Consider the following 12,974-nt stretch of genomic DNA (forward strand, 5'->3'; position numbering starts at 1 on the left):
TTCTCTTTCCTCCATCTCTCCTGACTCTGACAAAACTGAGGCTTTGGTGTCCGTGAGAGATCAGCCTATCAGCAGCAGCCTCTCTGTGGCAGAAGGTGAAGTCTGCCTTTCCTGGCAAGCACAGCAGGAGTCTCAGGACCTGGACCACAGCTATCACTCTCATGAAGAGTCATCCCTGGATTCTTTCCCAGGAGTTAGACCCTAAGAAGGCAAACTATTTGAGGCTGAAAGTGGCTCTGCATGTCATCTCAGCCACACACACACACACACACACACACACACACACACATACACACACCACTTCCTGGATGAACAGCTGGTGCCCTCCCCCCATGCATCGTACCTTCATGCCTCCTATCTCCCTGACCCCATCCCATCCCCCCCATCTCTCATTCGGGATGTCTTCCTCTCCCACCTTAATCATATGCTTGCTTTAGGCCTTACACTACCTTTAAAAGTAGGTGAAGCCTAAACCCCAGGGGATCAGAGAAGCCTGGCCCATGGTGCTTGCACTACTATCCTGCTGTCTGGTTTCACTTTTGCTCGGCCCTACTTCTCAGAACCTAGCCAGCACCCGATCCTGACAAGTCCCTATTAACCTGACCTATCAACAGTGACTAATAATGGCATGTGATCTCACCTTCCCAAGACAGTCTACCTTTGAAAAAGGGAAGCATGAAGACTGAGCATCCTTCTAGGCTCTGAGCAGCTGAAGCTATGGTGATGGAATGGCAGGTATTAATTAGGTTGGTCTTTCTAGACATGGCAGCCTTCCTCGTAACCTTGCAAATCCTCACCGTCTAAGCCTCCAGATTATTGGGTCATCTTGGGGCTGCCAGAGTTCTCAGAGCCATCTGGTCAGAAAATATGTATTATTGACCTTTGCGAAATCCCCATTTGGTAATAAATGGGGAGATTTTGCTTATATCCAAGGGCTCTAAAACTATTCACTGAACTGGTGCCAGGCAGGTAGAAGACCAGAGCAAAAGGGAACAGAAGTTCACCTTCCCAGGAGCTGAGCCAGCCCCTGTAAAAACTGGTTTTGCCTCCAGTTCTCAGATCTCATGAAACCCTCGGTCGAGTGAAGTGATTGGTCGTCCGCTCTGTCATGGGGGGAGGGGGACCTTTTCATTGGTGTCAGTGCTGGACGTCAGTAAAGCAGTTTCCTTTGTGGGACTAATTTAGTGCTTGCTCACACAATGAGGCCTGCCTGCTAGGCCATGTCATTAACCAATCTGGTCAATTTAAAACTAGGATCATCACAGCAAGAGCTCACCACCAGACACACATTTCTCACCAACAAAGGAGGAAGCAGCGCGAGTCAGCTAAAAAGAAACCTACAAACGTGAGCTACCTTGGGCTGAGTCTCTTCTCCGAGTTGGGCACTTTACTGACAGGACCTCCCTGAAATCTCTCTGCCTACATCTTTGGGGTCTGTGTGCTAATTCCCTCTTGAAAAATGAAAGCCAAGACCCCGGAAGGAATTAGAAGTAGAAGCAAGGGACTTCCCTAGCAGTCCAGTGGTTAAGACTTCATGCTTCCACTGAGGGAACACGGGTTCGATCCCTGGTCAGAGAACTAAGATCCCGCATGCCATGTGGCGTTGGCTAAAATGAATTAAAAACAAAAACCAAAAAAACTAGAAGTAGGATTTGAATCTGAATCTCTGATCCGAAGTCTAGGCTCTGCTGTGAAAACTCTCAGCCTCCACTTTCCCAAGAAGTTTAAAGCCAGAAGTTAGGCCATGTTAACATTTCACAAAACGCTGGGGAGACAGACCTTCACAAATTTTTCAAGTCAGAGTTGGGTACTGCAGGTCCTGACAGATGCCTGGGACTCACTGTTACCCTCGGTGCCTCCCTCAGAGCTTCTGAGGGGTTGATTTCACCGAGAAACCTGCTCTTTGGGCTGGGATCCAACGCCCACCAACCACTGTTGTCTCAAGCGCTTCCTTGCGGAGTTCCCACCCTCCCAACCCCCATCCCTGCCACTCTTCTGATGCCTGAAGGAGCCTTCTTCCAAGTCACCAACAATAACCCCCAAGTGCCAGAAAAAGAGTGAGAACCGTCTGGCCCTGGCACTAGAGTTTTTGTTATTAGGTTTGTTACCTTTGTTTGCGTTTTCATTTTTAAAACATATTAATAATACCTATGTTTCCTATTAGAAAAATAAAATTAATTTTTTAAGCCCTTAGAGTTCCATCAGTCGAAGAAGGCCACCATGAAGGCCTCTCTCTATGCATACTTTTGTGTTTGCTGCTCTAGGAGACTGTGTTTGTTCATAATCAGGGCTAAATGCACAATAATATATCCCTCAGTGTTATGACATAACCATTTCCCTCTGTTTTCATAGAGTCTTCATAAACATCCCTTCAATAACTGTATAAAAGCCTATTGTTTTCAGTATAAAAAAAATCAGATCTTTAAAAAGTATACAAGCACTGTTTACATAGTCAATCCCCTATTGTTGGATCTCTAGGTTATTCCCAATTTTTCTCTGTTATAAATAACGCTGAAATGAGCGTGCTTGTTTGTAGACTGCCTTTAGAAAAACGTCATGAAGTGGAATCACTAGGTCAAAGGGTACGAAGAGGTTAAGATCCTCGACAGATGTGTCCAAACAGTGTTATAAATATTTAAATATATTTTAAACATTGATTCACAAAGTGTCAAAATAGGAAGGGAGCTTTAAAGTCACCTAATTCAATCCCTTCCCCTTCCAGTCGGGAGATGGCAGTGGGTCTATGAGATCACGGCTGGCAGTCACCCCTCACTCAGCAACCAAATGGTGCAGAAACAAACAAAAAGTAGTGTTTTGCTCACTTCCAGCGGCAGTGTGCACTGGCCTTCCCTCAGTTCTTTGCTCTTTCCTGGAATATCCTCACGTTGCCTCCTGTTTCTCCTTGTGGCGAAAACCACGCAGGCATCCAGGCCTGTGGGCCCTCCTCTGCGCAGGTTTCCCTCGCTGTCAGTCGGTCATCACTGTCCTGAGAGCAGGATGGGCCAACCGGGAAAGGAAGGACCACTGGTGGGGCCCCTCCCCCTGAGGACCACAGCCCTGATCCCGCCCTCCCTGCCAGAGGTGTGACAACCTCTACCACCACCCCTACCCATGTACACACAGTGAATGTTCAATCACACTGAACATTTCCCTCCTTTCCTTTTTTTTTTTTTTTTGGCTGCACCACGTGGCTTGCAGGATCTTAGTTCCCTGATCAGGGATCGAACCCAGGCCCCCTGCAGTGGAAGTGCAGAGTCATAACCACTGGACTGCCAGGGAATTCCCAATTTCCCTCCTTTCCTGGCCCAGGCCCAGCCCAGCCCTCAAATCTAGCTCATAGCCAGCTGGGCCAGGCCACCCTGCGAAGCGAGTTGCTCCTCTCCTTCCTGGCCACACTGCCCTCTGCATGGGGTACCCCCAGCAGCCAAGTCAACACCCAACGGTGAGGCCATCCTGGGCAAAAGGGCAAGCTTTACAACCAGAGACCTGGTTGCGAATCTCAGCTCTAACTCTTATAGGCAGAGACCCTGAGCAAGTGACCTGCCTCCCTGAGCACCGTACTCTCTCCTGCGGAGCCCTCTGTGACTCCCTTAGGGGCTTTATCTCGAGGACCAAACATCTGTAAGGCACCAGCCTCCATTTCTTATCACACAGGCACCTAAATCGGTTGACTTGCCTTAAAGGGCCATGCATCAGGGGCAAGCCACAGGGTGGGAAAGATAGAAAGAACCAGAAGTGATGGCCCCCTCCTCCTCCAAATGGCTACAGGCTAACCGGGATGTCTTTGTCAGGAAGCGATGTGTACAAAGACATGAAGTCTAACTGTGTAATTATGCTGGGATTCCTTCTAGTAATTAGCTTTTCCTTATGAGAAAGGCAAATAATTATCTTTCTTCCTCAGATCCAGACAGCACGTTCAGAGACATCTATCCGCATATCCGGTGGGGGTGGGGTGGGGTGGAAGATGCACCCAACAGAATACAGAACTGTTTGAAGCCAGTAAATGTTCTCAGAAATTCTCTGCACAGACACTGCAACATTTTGCAGGATGGTGAGGCTTTTGTGTATTGCTTGGATGTTTTATAAGTGACAGAGGTAAGTCCTATGTGAAAGTGGCATGCACAGAGGTGGTACCCAGAGCATGGCCGACAACTTCTGTCAGGAGGTGGTGGTCAGAGCCAGATCCATCCCCAAGACATGTGGGAGAGTCCAGCAGAGGGGCCGTACTGATTGGAGTGCACGTCCCCTGTCCTCAGGGCCCTTCAGAAACAAGGGCCAGAGCCCACTCCCGGCTGCCCTGGGTTCCTGCTCCAATCTCCTCACTGTTTCCAGGGTCTTCCTCCTTGACCCAACCTCCTTCTGACCTCAAGCATGATTATCCACCCCACCCCTTTTCCACACCTGGTTAATTCAAGTATAATCTCGTCTAGCAAAGCTTTGCCTGCCTTGAATACCCCCCGATGGAGTTCCCCTAATACATTGTGTTTCCCTCATCACGGCACTTCCTGGGTGGCATTATAAGAGACCCTCTCCAAAATAATGTTCTTGAGGGCAGACACCGCCGTGTATTCATTTTAAATCTCCCGAACCTAATACAGTTCCAAGCACATAGTAAAGTATTTGTGGAATGAATGAACGAAAATGACTTGGCAGACAAAGAATAGGTTATTGATTGGATGGGAAGGAATGAACGAATGGGCATATTAATGAAAGAACATAAGTTTACCTTGTGGACAGTTTTTAATCTGGGCTGAAAAGGAGTAGCTGATAGACTAACAGCAGACTCCACTCCGCCGTGGAGGGAACTGTAGGTAGGTTCCTAAGGAACTGGCACAGAGCACAGGCAGTCGTGGCAGGCTGCCTATGGGTGAGCCCAGATTTTCTGAAGAGGCACGGAGACAAAGGTCAATAAAAGACATCGGCTGTCTAGAGGCAGACAGGAAAGGCTGTGTTTAACTTGCTGTTTGATGCTTCAGTGTAGTTTCCTCAAGGCCATTAATTGGAATTTGAATTGAGAGTATTCATTTTGGCGGAAATAGATTAATTTTCCCAGGCTGTACAGCAATGCCTGATAAATTTGTTATTGTGAACATTTTACATCTGTCTCAACAGATTTTACCTTCCCTTTAAGGGCCAGCTCCTCCTGTATCCATGCAGAATTCAACATGCATACGAGTCCACCTGCCGTCACTCCTCTGACTGGTCACGCAGTCTTCCCTACCAGGTACCACGTCGTACCTGGTACCACCATCAGACTGCAGCCCATCAAGGAGAGGGACTAAGAGTGTTTTCCTTTCTGCATTCTCAGGCTAAGAGCAACTTAATAATTACCCAGAGAAGGTGCTCAATTCCTCTTTGTAGGAATAAGTGGGAATATGATTTGATCCTCGTGATGTTTTTCTCACCAAAACCCTTCTGAAATACATTTACCACCTCTCAACCGCCTAGAACCTGATTCAGAAGAGTTCGGTCCCTAAGCCATATTTATTCCTGTCTCTTCTATAAAGCTCCTTTTGAAAGTATCAGAAGTCAGCCTACCTGGCTAGAAGTGCCTCAACCTTACAGGGTCATCATTCCAGGCCCCTGCTGGAGGCACGCGGCGGGAGGAAGGATCTAACATGGGAGAAACATGGCGCCCGCCTTCCAGGAGCTCAGTCATGGAGGACCCAGGGTGCGGGGAAGGAGCTGCCACTGCCTGTGCTCCAGGGATGGGAAGGGTTACATTAGTGTGGAAGCTGCAGAGAACTTGTGGAGGGTCCGGCAGGCCAGAACATTCCAGGAGACAAGAAGCAAGTAGAGAATTCTGGGGAGCGTGCTGGGGCCAAGGGTGGGCCGTAAAACAACCAGGCAGCAGGGGTGGGACTGTGGAGGGTAGAGGCTTTAGATTAAACTTTTCTCACTCCTTCCCAGAAGAAGCCCCCTGGCCCTCAGGCTTTTGCATTCTGAGAAGGGAGGGCTGTGGTGACGAGAAAGACAGAAGTACCTCCCAGAAGAACCCACTCCACCCTGGCCTCCAAGCCCCACTTCCCTGTCAGCTCAGTGCCTCCACGCCTGGGGCCCAGTCACCCGATGGGCACACCCTCTGGGGGGGCGGTCAGGCCCCTGCTGGCGGCTGGGGAGCCGGGCTCTAGGTGGGCAAGATCAAAAGGCCTGAATAACCTCTGGGGTCACAGTGACAAAATGCTTATGGGCTGGAAGAGGATGGAGCCATTAGAGTAAGGAAATGAACACTGGCTTTTTCCCCCTGAGTAGGCACAATGGGGGCCGAGGGGAGAGAACAAAGCTGGCCCACTTGGGTGGGAGGCCGGTGGTGGGGAGCGGGCCCTGTTCTCTGGCCCAGGAGTTCATGTCGGCCGGGGGAACAATGAGAGCGGTGACCCGGCTGTGGCTTTAGAGTGAGAACACTGCCGGGGTCAGAGCTGCCTGACCCCCAGGGAGGTTAACCAGATCAAAGCCTCCGCCAATGGCCCAGCCCCCTGAGCCCCTAATGACGGTAAAATTGGAGGTTTCACCAGATTCAGCCTAGCTACCTCTTCAGGTAGCCGTAGAGCAGGGGTAGGAGCCACCAAGGTGGGGACCCGCCGGCCATCCTCTCACCAACTTAGTGACCTCACCCCGTCCTGAATTTTCCACTGGACCACTCCCACCCCCACCCCACCTACCCTTCCCAAAGGCATCCATCACCCCTCCTGACTTCCCTGTCCTGTTTTAGGTAACAAAAATAACACAGCTTTTAACTTAAAATGTTGTGTCGGTAGGTAAAGAACAACCATGACCATGCTTTATGTGGCTTTCAGTTTGTGTATTATAAAAGTAAGACTCACTCATTTTACAAAATAGAGAAAAGCAGAAAGGAGAAGAAAACAACTGTCCCAGAGAGGAGCTCTGGCTGACATCCTTGACATGTTTCTTGCCAGGCTTCTCTCTGTGCATTTGTTTTCACACAGTCAGGGTTATTTTGTGTTCATAACTGCATACCCCAAGAGTTTTAACAGTACGTCCCGAGAAGATGCTCATGTGATTAAGAAGTCCCCACAATCAAAGTGTTTAACATCTACATTATATTTTTGTTTTGTTTGCTTTTTGGCTGTTTTGAGTCTTCACTGCTGCGTGTGGGCTTTCTCTCGTTGCGGAGGGCGGGGGCTACTCTTCATTGCGGTGCACGGGCTTCTCATTGCAGTGGCTTCTCTTGTTGCAGAGCATGGGCTCTAGGCATGCGGGCTTCAGTAGTTGCAGCACACGGGCTCAATAGTTGCGGCCCACAGGCTCTGCGGCCACATGTGGGATCTTCCCGGACCAGGGATGGAACCCGTGTCCCCTCCATTGGCAGGCAGATTCTTAACCACTGCGCCACCAGGGAACGCCTTACATCAGGTTTAAAAGCAATCACACTTAGAATAGCACAGAATGGACCATAGTGTGATTAAACATTTACATCTAGGTTGATTCTCAGGCTTCGTTGGTAAGAATACTTCTGTGATGAACACCTCTGGCAAACAGTTGCATCCACATCCCTGATGACTTCTTTGTGGCAGAGTCTCAGGGACACCGAATGGAATTATCCAATCAAAGGATATACATGTTTTGGAAGAAAATTTATTTCAGTTTTATAAAATGATTAAGAGCCCACCCATATGGTGATCACTGAAGATGCAGAGACCAGTGAGATGCAGTCTCCACCCTCTGAGGGCTCCCATGACACGAGCACGCACACCACTCCAGTTCCCATGCAACATGGGCCACCTTTCTCATCCTGCATGGGAACAGTTTAATAAAAAATACAAAAAAAAAAAAATTGAAGAGCTTTGGCGGGGGTGGTGTGGGGGGGGGGGGATTTTCCCATAATCCGTGGCCTTCCCTATTACACAGAACTTGAAAGTTCCTTTGCCATTTAAGAATCATTTTCCGGAATTCCCTGGTGATCCGGTGGATAGAACTCACACTCTCACTGCCAGGGGCCAGGCTTCACTCCTTGGTTGGGGAACTAAGGTCCTGCGAGCCACGTGGCACAGCCGGAAAAAAAGACATTTTCATGACGTGCCTGATCTATGATTCCCACTCCTCTGGGAGTTAAGCCTATGGAAGGTGAATGATTTGAGACAACACGGGAACTGCCACGTCTTCTGCCAGGCTGGTTCCTGCCTCTGGGCCTTTGCTCACATCATCCCCTGCCTGGAATGTCTCTTCCCAGAAAAGTTCTTAATCAGCCAGATTAAGGCCAGATCTGATCCCATCCCAGAAGTCTCCTGGGCTTCCCCAGTCCACACTGAATTCCTTTCCTACCCATTGTCATGACCACAAAGGTCAGCCCTTAATGAAACGTGAGCTCCTAGAGGACAGGAATCCTGTCTTATTCATCTCAGGGAATTTGGCAAATCATTGGAACTTAATAGACTTTTAATGACTCAATCAAAAGATATATGCCTCTCGTTAAACAAGAAACTGAGGCATATAACAATTTTTTAGCACTTATTTAAGCAAAAATCAGTTCCCATCAGGCAGCACCAAACCAGAAGTGGACAGGAGCTATCCACCAACAGGGGCTAGGGGCAAGACTTTTATAGAGAAGATAAGGAAACAAAGCAAGAAAATTATCTGCTTGGCTGTAACTTATTTACCTTATTCGGGAGAACCTATTTGGCTATTTATGCTTGGTTGTCTTTAGGTTTGGATTTCTTAACCTTGAGGCAGTATAGGCTTTCTTAAGACATTAGAACCAACTCAACCTAATGGCATCCTTGTTAAATTAACACACTCTTTCCTATTTACTGATTATTTTGTTCGTATTCATCTTATCTCTTGCAATTGATTATGTGGTGTAATGGTTAAGAGTTTGGAATCCAAGTGAAGATCAAATTCCATCTCCACCTTATGGCCTTGGGCAATCCTCAGTTTTATCATCTGTAAAATGCCAATAATAATGGTATCTGTCTCTTTGGGATTGTATCAGTAGTAAGGATGAAACAATGTTGTACCAGATAGGGAGGAAGCTCTCAAAGATTGCTGGGGTTGTGTCAAAAGAGTCAAAGAGCCAATCTGAAGGTGTTGCCCCTAGCCGAAAAAGACACAATTTGAGTATGAAAAACAAGAATAACCAAAAGGAACGAAATTTGTAATCAATACATATACAAAAATCTATGAGTTTATAAACATTTTTTGTGTCATTCTTCACCTTAGAAGTTGTTTGTGCACAAAGTCATTATGAAAATTGATGAAAAGGAGGAATCTGGCATCTTAAAAGAGAATTAAATGATATAGCACCTTTATCTCATATTAATTTATTAGCACAGAATAAGGGTTCAACAATGTGATGCTTAACTGGATGATGAGAATATGTTTCTTGAGAGGAGAAAATGAATCATCTTCTTTTTCTTTTTAAATTCCTTCCTTCCTTCTTTTGGTTAATCATCTCTAGTTCTCCAGTGACCAGCTTACACTCAGGCTCTTAGTAGGTGCTCAAGGAGAACTGATCAATTCCTATGTTAGAATCCACAAGTCTTTCAATATCCCATTCCTCTGCCTTTGACTTTCTGTTTTATTTTGTTTTTTAAAGATTTATTTATTTATTTATTTATTTACTTATTTATTTATTTATTTTTGGCTGTGTTGGGTCTTCATTGCTGCGCACAGGCTTTCTCTAGTTGTGGCAAGCGGGGGCTACTCTTCATTGCAGTGTGCAGGCTTCTCAGTGTGGTGGCTTCTCTTGTTGCAGAGCACTGACTGTAGGTGCGCGGCCTTCAGCAGTTGTGGTGTGTGGGCTCAGTAGTTGTGGTGCATGGGCTTAGTTGCTCCATTCCTCTGCCTTTGACTTTATAAAAGACAGGATGAGAAAGTCCCACTGGCAAAAGGAGAGGGGGCTCCAGGAGGGCACACTTTGATGCAGTCAGGGACTCTCCTCTCCTCTCTCTGCCTCGCTTTAATAGGAGCCGAGGAAGGAATCTGCTTTAAGAAACCAGATCATTAGAGCTCAAAGAGACCCTTGAGAACACCCTCCAACCCCCTTGTCTGCAGATGAAGGAACTGGGGCTCTCGGAGGTTAAGTGACTCGCCCAAGATCACAAAGCCAGGCAGCTAGGCTCCAGCCCAGGGCTCTATTCACTGTGCTGCTTCAAGGAAGTCTCTGGAAAAGAAATTCAAAGCTCAGCTTTAAGATTCCTGAGATGGATTTGCTGAGGCAACCGAGCTCAGCTCTGCTTCTGAAGAAAGGGAGGGGGAAAAGAAAAAAAAAAGAATGTTTAAACCACTCTGAACGCTACACGTTCCCAGCTACTTTTCTGCACAGCATTTGGAATGTCATTTGTGGACATTTCATGGATGTTTGGAGATGGGATCACAGTTTCACCCAAATGTTCCGGAACCAAAGAACCACGGAACAGACTCTGAAAGGGCCTGGTATCCGCCTATCACCACAGGAGCTAATAATCCTACCCCTCCCCCCAGCTCAGCCACGGGTACCAACCCTAAGACCAACATCCTGACTCTCCCTAAATATTCTTCCCACAGTCTTCCCCATCTAGGACTGGCACCATCCACTCAGATGCTCAGGTCCATCATCTGGGAGTCATTTTGATCCTGCTTTTTGCTTATCCTCTACGTGACATCCATCAGCAAGTCCTATTGGCTCTTTCACAAAAGCACATCCAGGGAAGGGCAATATAGGGATGGGAGAATAGGAGGTACAAACTGTTGGGTGTAAGATAGGCTCAGAGATGTATCATACAACACAGGGAATATAACCAATATTTTGTAATAACTGTAAATGGAAAGTAAATTTTAAAATTGTATAAAAATTTAAAATTTTTTAAATAATTTTTTTATAAAGCACATCCAGAATCTGATGACTGCCATCCTTTTTCACTGCTGTCCCCTCACCCAAACCACAGGCATCTCCAGCTTGGGCTGTACCTGTAGCCTCCTACCTGTTCTCTCTACATTCACTGTTCACCCTTAACCCTCCACACTCCACCCAACAGGGATCATCTTTGAAACAGGGAAAGCAGATCACATCACTCCCCTGCATCAAAGTCTCCGGACGCTTCCTACTGCACTTCAAATAAAACCCAAAGAAAATCCTAAGCATCTCCTAAAGGCCCTGTTAGCCCAGGCCCCTGCCTCTCCAGGCCCCTGTTGGGGCCACTGTTCTCACTACTGTACTCCAGCTTCAGGGCCTTTCTATTCCTCGGCACACAAAGCCATGGCCTCACCTGGATCACTTGTCATGTTGCCGTGTGTGGGCTCTAGAGCACACAGGCTCAGTAGTTGCAGCTTGCAGCCTCTCTAGTTGTGGCACCCAGGCTCAGCAGTTGTGGTGTGCAGGTTTAGTTGCTCCAAGGCATGTGGGATCTTATTTCCCCAACCAGGGATCGAAACTGCATCCCCTGCATTGGAAGGTGGATTCTTAACCACTGCACCACCAGGGAAGTCCCAATACTCATTCTTTCACATGTATGTCCACCTCCACTTTCTAGGGTAAGCCCTAGGAGGACAGGACTCAGCTTAGCTTGCTCAGGGATGCATCCTCTGTGCTTCACACACCACAGCGGCCAATAACAATTTGTTGAAGGTATGAATTCAGCTTCTGAGGTGGGTTGAGCCAAGGGGACAGTCTCTATGAGCCAACAAAAAGAAGACCAACTTCAATAAACCTTCCCTGGCTACTTCTAGGACCCCGCCAGAACCCTGATGGTCTATGTACTACTGGTTCTGCAACTTGACACCATGTTGGAATCACAAAGAGAGTTTTGGAAAAGCACTGATGTCTGAATTCCATCCCCAGTCCATCTGATTTAGTTCATCTAGGGTGTGCTTGGATTGGGAATATTTAAGGTTTCCCCAGTGATTCTGATGTGCTGCCTAGTTTGGGAAACATGGTCTATAGGTCTTAGGCAGCGGTAGGCAGAAAATGCTCTTGGTGCTGTACTTTGAAAGGAAGGACAAGAGGAAAGAAAGAAAGAACATTAATTGAACATCTTTCATATACAAGGTCCTGTACTATGTAAAGTATATGCTCTTTCATTTTCCTTTGAAAGATATACTGTGAGATGGGAGTTATTTATTTCATTCATTTAACCAACCCTTAGTTTTTACCATTTTTCAGGCACTGTTCTAATCACTATATACTATTAACTAATTTAATCTTCATAGCAAACTCTTGAAGCAGGTACTATTATCACCCTTATTAGAAGCCAAGGTCTAGTAAATGCTCATGCCAGCATGAGAACCCAGTCTGTTTCCAGTCCAAGTGCATAACCTCTATGTTATCCTGCTTCTATTACTATGTCTGTTTGATAAACCACTTGCAGCTCAAAGACATAAAATAACCTGCTCAAAGTCACACAGCAGACATTTCTAGCAGCTTCATTCATAACTGTCAAAACTTGGAAGCAATCAAGACATCCTCCAGTAGGTGACGGGATAAATAAACTATGGTACATCCAGACAATGGAATATTATCCAGCGCTAAAAAGAAAGGAGCTACCAAGCCATGGGAAGACATGGAGGAAATTTAAATGCGTATTAGTAAGTGAAAGGAGCCAATCTGAAAAGGCTACACTCTGTATGGTTCCAATTATATGACATTCTGGAAAACGCAAACTCTGGAGGCAGTAAAAAGACCAGTGGTTGACAGGGGCGAGGAGGAGGGAGGGATGAACAAGTGGCGCACTGAGTATTATAGCGCAGTGAAAATACTCTATATGATGCTGTGATGATGGCAGGTGTCATTATCTATTTGTCCAAACCCATGGAATGTCCAACACCAGGAGTGAACTCTAATGTAAACTGTGGACTTTGGGCGATGATGGTGTGTCAGTGGAGATTCATCGATTGTAACAGATGTACTGTCTTGGGGGTGGGGGGGAATGTTGATCACGAGAGACACTGTGCATGTGTGGGAATAGGGGGTTGGTGGGAAATCTCTGTACCTTCTTTTCAGTTTTGCTGGGAACCCAAAACTGCTGTAAAAAATAAAGTCT

Source organism: Hippopotamus amphibius, chromosome 7 (genome assembly GCF_030028045.1).
Source record: "Hippopotamus amphibius kiboko isolate mHipAmp2 chromosome 7, mHipAmp2.hap2, whole genome shotgun sequence".
Lineage (NCBI taxonomy): Eukaryota > Metazoa > Chordata > Mammalia > Artiodactyla > Hippopotamidae > Hippopotamus > Hippopotamus amphibius.